General features: G+C 44.3%; 1 protein-coding gene across 1 annotated transcript in view; it reads left to right on the top strand.

Moving 5' to 3' along the window:
• The first annotated feature begins 101 nt into the window (after window positions 1–101).
• The window catches only part of LOC125625262 (complement receptor type 1), a 52398-nt gene continuing 42108 nt past the window's right edge, over window positions 102–10391 (top strand). Inside the window, exons 1-3 of the mRNA XM_075122124.1 lie at window positions 102–5763; window positions 7040–7213; window positions 8081–8172. The gene's annotated coding sequence lies outside the window, so the exon portion shown is untranslated. The remainder of the gene's footprint in view (window positions 5764–7039; window positions 7214–8080; window positions 8173–10391) is intronic.

The following is a 10391-nucleotide window of genomic DNA, read 5'->3' as shown; positions in this document are numbered from 1 at the left end:
GTCCAGAGTGATTTCAATGGCTTATCTCCTTTCAGCTTTGCAGAGTTATAATTTGTACCTTTTTTTGATTTCTCATTTCTAGAGGAAGTCTGGGTTAACGATGTAGAGGTCTTGGTTTCATCATGAACTTGGCTGAAAACTTAATGGACACTTGAAACGACAAATCTCATCCTGGAATTAGAATCAGACTCCTGGAGTCAACTTATCAAGCCCCTTTTGAAGTAACTGTGTGCACGTGTGTGATGCCTAACGTAATCTTACATTTTCTGAATTAAAACAATCACTCCAAGTTAGTATTTGACATGGGCCTGACCCTACAGGCTTCTCTCACTGAAGTGCAGTTTTGCCCTTGACCTCTGTGGGAGCAGGATCCCCTGTTTTTTATTTATGAAAGTTATCTAATGAGTTAGAGACCAGTCACAAAAATGAGGAAGAGAAAGCATGTTGGAGGAAGAGACTTGTGGGCTATCGCACATTTGCATCCATGGTCGCTTCCTGTCTAAATGCATGAGCTTTCATCCAAATCTACCATTTGCTTACTTGCTTTCATAGGATTAAAATAACACTGCAAAGTAAAGGCAAATAGCAATGTATTGTCATTTGACAACACACAATATGCTGTAATCACTTTGCACAACATTGTGCAGTTAATTATTTTTCTATCATGGGTGAGCTTTTGGTTGCATCATTAGATAACTGGTTGTTTTGTTTTTTTTTACCTGCCAGGATGTATGAATGTTGCTGCTAATGTATTGACATTGTAACTTTTTAATCAATACTAATGATCGGTGTTTTAGGAAGTTGGGTCTGGTACCCTTACTGTGCCAGTAGTCCCCCTGCTTGCAGAGTAATGTGCCAAGAAGCATGTGTCAGAATGTGGCCCCCTGTCTTTTAGTTCAGTCGATATCTTTGTCAATCAATGTATATCAATGTTTGACCTTAAATTCCGCTTGCAAAAGGGATATATAATTTGATAAATATATTAGTACTGTCAACGTTGTGTTGAGCTGTCTTCTACAATGACATTCTTATACTCGGCACGTAGGTATAGGTGAATAACAGAATGGGTGATAAAATGTGCTTTTAGATGTAAGAATACTTCTTGGCACAGCTAAACTTACAAATGCGTTCTTGCCTCAAGCCATTACTGATGTACATATTTTGGCTGGTGCCAGAGTTAGGCAGGCCAAGTTCAGAGTTTTCTCATTATTAACTGAAAGTTGAACCCAGTGATATAATTTTTCATGTTGTCTATTCCACCTCCTAATTAAGTGCTACTCATGTGAGTGAGTGCTTCAACATGAGGAGGGGTTGCACAATCTTAGCCCTACTTAAAGATTAAGCACAACTATTCTGGCCTGGTTGGATGGGGTGTACAAACCCCACACTGAGCAACAAGGGCTTAAAAGGCTTGTTTTGGGCTCAGCCACACCTGCAGCAAATGCTCCGTTCGCTGGAGGAATTATAAGGCAGCAAATTAGCTCAGTTGGCGAGCAGCGCTGAAGGTGAGCAGACCTGCAGCCCATAGCTCCAGCAGAGCAGAACAGAGGGAAACCCAAAGGTGCTGACACAGCTGCCCAAAGGAACCCTTCTTGAGGGAAGGGAGGACCCTCCGCAGAGGCAAGCAAAGAGGGAAGTATCCAGTGGCCTTGGACAGTGGCAATTCTCTCTTGTTTCTGTTGATTTGGATTTCCCCGCCAGGCAAAGGCCTTGGACTGAGCTGACCCCAGAGCAGGAGACGAGAGGAAGAGGTCCAGGGAGGACAGCTACAAGTAGCCTTGGTTGCCAGGTTACTGGTAGCCCAAAGGGCCCTGGGTTAGAGTCCGGTAGAGTGGGAGGCCCCGGGCTCCCCTCCCCACAGCCCCCTTGGCAGTCCGGGGTTGTGGCCGTGACCACTAGGCAACACTTCCCAACCAAACCCCGAGTGGGGACCATAACATGCTGGTTACACCAATGTCAATCTGAGGTAACTCCATTGTCAGTTGAGCCAGTTGAGTTACTCCACATCGATGTAACGGAGCTGAATCTAGCCTCGGTACGTTCCTAAGGAACAAGTTTGTTAGCGGTGAAAGTTACATTTTGCAGTGTAAGCCTATCAGAAAACAGTTACAAGCAGCAAAGCAGTTACACCGTTTTCATGCCAGTGCTTGCTCCAACCCCTCAAGCAGAGACCAACACCTACAAGATCTTCACCAAGCATTCTCAAAACTACGATACCCGCATAAGGAAATAAGGAAGCGGATCAACAGAGCCAGACGTGTACCCAGAAGCCTCCTGTTGCAAGACAAGCCCAAGAAAGAATCCAACAGAACTCCACTGGCCATCACATACAGTCCTCAGCTAAACCCTCTCCAACGCATCATCAGTGATCTACAACCCATCCTGGACAACGATCCCTCACTTTCACAGGCCTTGGGAGGCAGGCCAGTCCTCTCCCACAGACAACCCACCAACCTGAAGCATATTCTCACCAGCAACTACACACCGCACCATAGTAACTCTAACTCAGGAACCAGTCCATGCAACAAACCTCTATGCCAGCTCTGCCCACATATCTACACCAGCGACACCATCACAGGACCTAACCAGATCAGTCACACCGTCACCGGTACATTCACCTGCACGTCCACCAATGTAATATACGCCATCATGTGCCAGCAATGCCCCTCTGCTGTGTACATCGGCCAAACTGGACTGTCCCTACGTAAAAGGATAAATGGACACAAATCAGATATTAGGAATGGCAATATACAAAAACCTGTAGGAGAACACTTCAACCTCCCTGGACACACAATAGCAGATTTAAACGTAGCCATCCTGCAGCAAAAAAAACTTCAGGACCAGACTTCAAAGAGAAACTGCTGAGCTTCAGTTCATTTGCAAATTTGACACCATCAGCTCAGGATTAAACAAAGACTGTGAATGGCTCGCCAACTACAAAAGCAGTTTCTCCTCCCTTGGTGTGCACACCTCAACTGCTAGAAGAGGGCCTCATCCTCCCTGATTGAACTAACCTTGTTATCCCTAGCCTGATTCTTGCTTGCATATTTATACCTGCCTCTGGAAATTTCCACTACATGCATCTGAAGAAGTGGCTATTTACCCAAGAAAGCTTATGCTCCAATACGTCTGTTCGTCTATAAAGTGCCACAGGACTCTTTGCCACTTTTACAGATCCAGACGAACTCAGCTACCCCTCTGATACTTGTTTATAAGAAAGGGTCTCTAAAAACAAATCTTGTTTCCCCTGTGATTTTTCCCTCCAGTATATGCAGTAATGGGCAAAGCTTCCATTGACCGTTTGGGGTTCATGTTCTATGCAGGCTTCATAACACCATAATAATGTCTGTGAATATATAGAGGTTGTGGAAACCATTAAGAGAATAACAGTTAAAATGTATAAAGGAGACAAGGCTGGTCTATGCAAAGTGGATCAATTATTGGTAAGGTTTGAGAATGACATTAAGTAGTTATTGCATCCACACCTTTTACCCTCACTGCAATAATTCCCCAAAAATGATAATTGGCTTAAAATCATAATTTAAAAAATAATTGACAGTGGGATCTTTTTACTTGCATTCTGGTGTTCAAGCATTTAGGGTTCACATTTTCAAGCTCTTCTCTACAACTAAAGGATTATAAACTGTTTTTTAGGAAAGCCTAGAGTCTCATATAATCACATGATTTCAGGAGAGGGGACTTTAAGAAAAACAACCAGTATCACAAGACTCACATAAAATCATGAGAGTTAACAACACTGTGAGTCCCAAGATTTGAACGTCTGCAGCTGGCAGCCAGGAGCTCTCAGTGGAGGGTTCTTTGACTCAGAAATTCACTTTCCCCATTAGTTTGACAACCCAAGTCAATTTAATTTTCACACACAAGCCAAGGCTCAGATTTCCTCCCAGCATCTGAGTGAGGGTGCTGGTGGGCTGGTAGATAGTTGGCTTGGAGGGAAGGTCAGTGGGGGGTTTTCTAGTAATGGTTTTGAAAAATATTTTTCTTTCAAATGTAAAATCTGACCTTGAGTATTTATATCAAGGTGTGTTTTACATTTTAAAAATTAACTAAAAATACATAAACTTTCAACTGAGCTGTTCTAGCAGTGGGATAGACTGGGAAGACCTGTGTGGGCGTGTTTGTGGATGTCATTCTGTGTTTGATTTGGAAGGGTTAAGAAAGTTAAGCAGCATTGCACAGGTGAACTTATTTGGTAGGAGTGACTTGGCATTGTACCCCCAGGATGTATCGCTACCTCCCTGCATAGTGAGAGCACAGCTCCTAGGTGTACTTTACCTCCTGCCTCATGATGTTAGCTACACAGTAACTCTTAAGTAAAGCGAAAGGGGATCTTAGGGAACTCTCTTAAGTCCCCTGATGTCTGGTAGCTGCCCGGCTGCAGCGACTTACTTGTGAAATTCCTAGAGAAATGGCAAGGTGGCAGCCGTGCACTGGTCTTGAAGTTGTTGACTGGAGTAAACAGTCCATTATAAACATCCAAGAAAAGGTACTCCAAAATGCAGACAAATATGTAAAGAGCCAGGGAGAAACACTAGTTCCCTGGCTGGGAAGCGTTGAGCTCTAATGAGGAGTCCAGTGGCACCTTGAAGACTAACAGATTTATTTGGGCGTAAGCTTTCGTGGGTAACCCCCTCCCCACACACACACACTTCTTTAGAAAAAGAAAAGGAGTTAATATGGCTGCTACTCTGAAACCACTTCTTTAGATGCATCTGAAGAAGTGGGGTTTTCACCCACGAAAGCTTTTGACCAAATAAATCTGTTAGTCTTTAAGGTGCCACCGGACTCCTTGTTGTTTTTGTGGATGCAGACTAACACGGCCACCCCTCTGATACAAGAAATGGGACAATTTGCCTGCCTCCTACCCTTCCCTCTGACCCCCCACCCTCCCCACACCAGCTGCTGTATAAGTGCCTGAAGCAGAGCTGTGGGTTAAGGAAGCTGCATGATGCTCAGTGCCTGCCAAAGTGGGGACATGTTTGTCTAGGTGTTTATGGAACCTAGCTTATTCCCTGCTACTGGGCCCTACAGTAGGTGCACAGAGGCTATTGTCTGTCGGACAGACTCCCAAGAGGTGACATGCTGCACAAAATAATTCTTCAGCTATTTATCTTCTGTGCTGTCTGAAAATTGAGGGGAAGACCTGTGGTTTGTGCTTGACATGAACCTGATTCCTGTAATGAACAAGTGATTAAATATTGACTGAGGTCAATGCCTCTATTGTGCAAAGTGGAGTCTCTGAGCTTGCCCACACTTGCTAAGCAAAATAAGCCAATATGCAAAAAGGTATTCTACAAAGTGAAAACTAACGCAGACTCACTGCTTTTTTTTTAACCTGGGCTCAGGTAACTAATTTAATCAATTCCACTTAAAATTATTTTCCCCCTGATTTCTTTAAACATTTGCTACTGGGCTCTTTTGCTCCTAGTTTGCTTTGTTTCTGTGCCTAAATATCTCAATTAGCATGAACTGCAATTTGTAAGAAGATTTTCTCAGAAGATATGGGAGAAGGATACGTTAACCTGTGTTTTATACCCCATTTCCAGGAAGCTTTTATTAAACTCTACTTCTTTCACTGGAATGTTGCTCCTGGTTTTGTCTCCTGTTTCTAGATCTTACAGGATCTTTTTCTTCTGCTGTGTGATACGCTGGGAATCCAGCCTTTGGGACAAGAAGAGAATTAAAAGATGAAGATATGGCTGAAGTTTTTCATTCTGGCCACCTGGCTTCCTATTCTGTTCGGTAAGTCCATTAAATCTACTTTCTGAGTAATACCAGAAATGCAGAAGAAAACTGTAATACAGAAGATGGGACTGACAGTGAGGGGCTCTGTAAAGAAGCTTTCAGAGAGCTCAAACTTACTAACTTTTTTTGACGTTTCAAACCCTATTACAAACTTTGTCTTTTGTCTTGTTTGCTAAATGTTCCTGCACAATGGATATGATGAGCAAAGGAGTGAGAAAAAACAAGAACCCCAGTCTGAACCTCCCAATCGCCAAATAACCTCCCAATCGCCAAAGCTCTTATTTTGAGGTCTAAAAAAAAATTGATTGTGTAAGTGTGGCGCAGGGATTTTGTAATGGGACAGGGAGCTTTTTCCTGTATAGGTGGTTGATTGAAATCCAGCTCTGGTCCCAGAGTAGTTACCATCCAATAGTTGGTCAGAGTGAAATGATCTGGTTGCCTCTGGCTAGTTCTCAGTGGACAGCTGACCATACCATAGTAACCACCATAATGAGTTCTGGTTGGCTTTGGTACAGGAAGTAGCTAAGCACAGAGGCCAGTGAGATCCTATCTTGCCTCTTGGAGTAGGTCTTTTTCGGTTAGGATGCAGCACCTAAGGAGTGAGGGTCTGGTAAGCCTGCAGTGCTGCTGCCTGTGCCTTTTCTGTTCTTTGAATGAAAGGAGTTCAGTCCCCAACCCACCACCTTGCAAGAGCACTTAACTGACTATAAAGGAACCGCTCCCACGGTGGCAGGCTTTTTTTTTTTTTTTTTTTTTTTTTTTTTTTAAAGTGCAACTCACTATAACCAGAGCTAAGCTCATTGTTTTGATATGCACAAGAACCCTCAAATGGCTAGTAGCCCCTGCGCTCAGAGATCTGTGCTCCAACTGCTCCAGTATACGAGTTGAGAAATCCAATTATGTAGACGAGAGATCTCCAATCACTCTGCAGTGTAACTGGGTTACATATAGTAGTGCAGGGGCTAGTGGTTAGATATGCATGATATAGTGAGCAGCCATTCTAACCTCAGCAATAAGTCCTTGTCAGCCTGTCCTTTGGCGTGGCTGCTTCTGCAAAGCCTAGAGTTATTCCCACTTGCGAAATAAACCTGATCAGCACTGCAGAATTACTTTTCTACAGCAGATCCTATGCACAGTAAAGGGGCGTGTTCCTTCTTGCAGGAAGTGATTTTTTTTTTTTTTTTTGGCCAACAATCTCTTCTGTCTCCACACAGGGGAATGAGAACTTCCTGATTGTGTTCCAGTTGTGCTGGGTTTTGTTTTTCTTTTTAAGATGAAAGTTGCGGAGATAGTCCTAAGGTTGACAACAGCATTGCATCTAGTTGGGGAGCTGATGAGGGAAAACAAGTCACATACGCTTGTGCTGATGGTTACCGTCTTTCTGGAGAAAAAAATCTTTATTGTACGTCTTCCCAGGAGTGGCAAGCACCTCCACCCATCTGTAAAGGTAACTCACCATCTCTCCCTCCCTCTTTGTTTTTTTGAGAGTCACATCCAGGTAAGTTTAGCCTTTTGAAGGGCTAGACCTGATCCCGTGACACTTATTACCCAAGCAGAATCACTAGGCAAGAGTTTAAATAGTGACTGGTGTTTTTAGAGGTCCAACTGGAGATGTCTTGGAGGAGTCTAATTTTCCAAAAATATTGCGCACCTTCCCTCTGAATAAAAGCCAAACCAAACCAGGCCCCTTTTAACGTTTCACAAGTTGGGCATTCAGAGTCACTTTGGGAAACCATGGCTGTAGGCCATTATTCAATTGTATACCCTTGCACAGTCCTCTTTCTTCAGTGTCTCTTGAGAGGAGGTGACCAAAGCTGCACCTGAGGCATGATCCAGACGCCCAATCCACCACAGCACCTGAGTTGTACCTGTAACACTGTTTCAGAGGAACAGCCGTGTTAGTCTGTATTCGCAAAAAGAAAAGGAGTACTTGTGGCACCTTAGAGACTAACCAATTTATTTGAGCATGAATTGGTTAGTCTCTAAGGTGCCACAAGTACTCCTTTTCTTTCTGTAACACTGTATACACTTGGGCCTCCTTTGTATCTGTGTCTGTAGGTTGCATGGGAGGAAGAATAGTTTTGTGGAAGATAAAGGGTAGATTTTTAAATCAGAGGATTTGAAATCTTCTATTCCCAGTTCCACTGTAGACTCACTGGGTGCCCTTGGGCAAGTCACTTCATTTCTCTGCGCTTCAGTTCTCCCATTCCGTGAAAGGGTCCGATGAATATTTGCCACAGGGGTGTTGCGAGACTTAATTCATGTTTCTAAAACATTGTTTAATTTCTGTCAACACGGTACATGGTCCTTCCAGCTGTGAGTTCCAGAGAGTCGGAACCAGACGAAGAAGAAGAAAGTGAAGCATTAGTAACGGAGAAAATAACACAGACTATTTCTACAGCTGTGGTAAGAGGCAACAATGTCTGTGCTGCTGGAGTTATCAACTGCTTAGTAAGCATATAAGAGAGCGGAGGAGATAAGCAGCAAATTCTGATGCTGCCACACCTCCCTCACCCCAGATTGGGCGGAGGGGAAACAACAAAAGAAAAGTTTTTTTTTTAACTTTGGGTTGAAAATTCCACATTATTGGCATGACCTAAGGCCTTGAATCAACTGCATGATGCTGTGCAAATAGGTTTATTTGCATTCAAGGATCTATATCGTGGTCGCTACACCAATGGAAACTTCCCGTGGAGTTGTGCTGCACTGGTATGAGATGAAACTTGCACCAGCATGACCCTCCCTGGTAAATTGCACTTGTACAAGCCCTATTTTTCCCTGGTGCATTGTGTGAATGGTAGGACTTTTGCTCCAGCATAATTGCATTGGTGTAGCAAATTGCTGTGTTTGTGCACCATACAGGTCAGTGGTTCACAGTAGTTCAATTCCCCACGTAGGCTGCAACTTGTAATGTGATGGCCCATATGGGAATTTGAACTGCTGCGAACCTCTGCTGCGTGGGAGCCACTTCGCTGGCTCGGGAGAGTATGTACTACACCAGCACAATGTGGTTCTTTGTCCACGCCCCACCCCCATTGGTAGATGTCAAGTAGAGGCTCATGGGTCTGCTGTGCTCTCTGGATTAACGGATCTGGTCTTTCAGCTTTGGCAATAGAGGCTCATGCGCTTAGAGTCAGAGGTCATGGGTTAAAACCTGCTCGAGGCTTTTTGGCACTTCGATCACATTTAAAAGCACAATCAAGTCTGAGTTCTCTCTAGCTTAGTGGTGTGCCTTCTGTTGCGTGTCTCTTGGAGAAGTCAAAGCCTGTGTGCTGCTGTCTGCGAGGACGTGCGGAAGATGGCAGAGCCCCTGTCGTGGGATGAACTGGATTGAAACTAAATCTGTGATGGAAATGGAGAAACTCCGCTTGGAAAAGCTAAAATTCCAGCTGGAGGGAAGGCAAGGCAACCAACTGATGTATGCAAAAGAGACCTAAATAAACGACTTGCCCCACTTGTTGGTTTGGTTTGTCTCCTTTTTAAATTTTCATGTGAATTTGGTGCCAGGGAAAGGCACTAGATAAGATAGGAGCAGCGTGGGCAGCTGCAGAGCAAACTTCTTCAACACTGCCCCATGGTGCTTCTCCCTTCTTTGCAAGGACCACCTGTAGGGGCAGGGGGGTTGTTCTGTCTCCGAGGCCTGTTCTGTCTTTTACATCTTGGCTGAGACTGACAAACTGGGGGAAAAGGGGAGTCAGTTAGTACCAGTTCGAATTTTGTTTGTATAATGGTGATCCTGGTCGCCTGGGAACTAGAATGACACCCACAACTCCATTCAGCCAGGCTTCCCCAACAGCCATCCTCTGGTAATAACTCTTCATCATCAGTGACATATAGTTCCAGTGTGGAACCAGGTGACCTAGCGGTCAGTCCAAGCCCTGCAGTGTAAATGCTGACAGTAGTTGGGTGTTCTAACCCTTTTCTTAAGTAGCAGTGAAAGAAACAAGCAGACACCAGCATAGAATCATAGGTCCCTTCCAGTTCTACGCTTCTCAATAGGTCATCTAGTCCAGTTCCCTGCACTCAAGACAGGACTAAGTAATAACTAGACCACTGCACATGCATATTTTAACAGGTTCTCCAGACCAGCAGAAGCAAAGAACACAACCAAGAAGGTGAATCCTCAGCCCCTGTGGTGTAACATTGCTCTGTGGATGGGTTATTGTCTTCTGGTTAACCTAGCATTGGCTGAATAAACTGCTTCCTTGCTGGAGACAGGATCCAGGGCTATTGGTTATTCAGTTTTGACAATTCTTATGTTGTCTTAAGATGCCAGGATTGAAGGGGTAAGAAAATAAGCTGCTCATTTAAAAACTCAACAATACCCAAAATGAAACCAGTCTGAGGAGGAAGAAAGAGGCACAGAAGTGCCAAATGCTGAAGACGTTACTCAGTCAAAACACCCATGGATGTCAGTGAGCATTTGCCCCAAGTACGGAATCAAGTCAGGACTCCGGGATTTGACCCAGAATCAGAGAAATGTGGGGGCTAGAAGGCACTTTAAAAGGCCACTTAGTCCCCCCACCCCCCGTGCTGCGGCAGGATTAAGTATATCTGAATCATCCCTGACAGGGGTGTGCCTAATAAATTCTTAAAAGCCTCCCATGACAGGGATTCCCCAACCT

Source organism: Caretta caretta, chromosome 21 (genome assembly GCF_965140235.1).
Source record: "Caretta caretta isolate rCarCar2 chromosome 21, rCarCar1.hap1, whole genome shotgun sequence".
In the NCBI taxonomy this organism is placed as follows: Eukaryota; Metazoa; Chordata; order Testudines; family Cheloniidae; genus Caretta; species Caretta caretta.
This window is presented reverse-complemented; position numbering and strand designations above follow the sequence as displayed.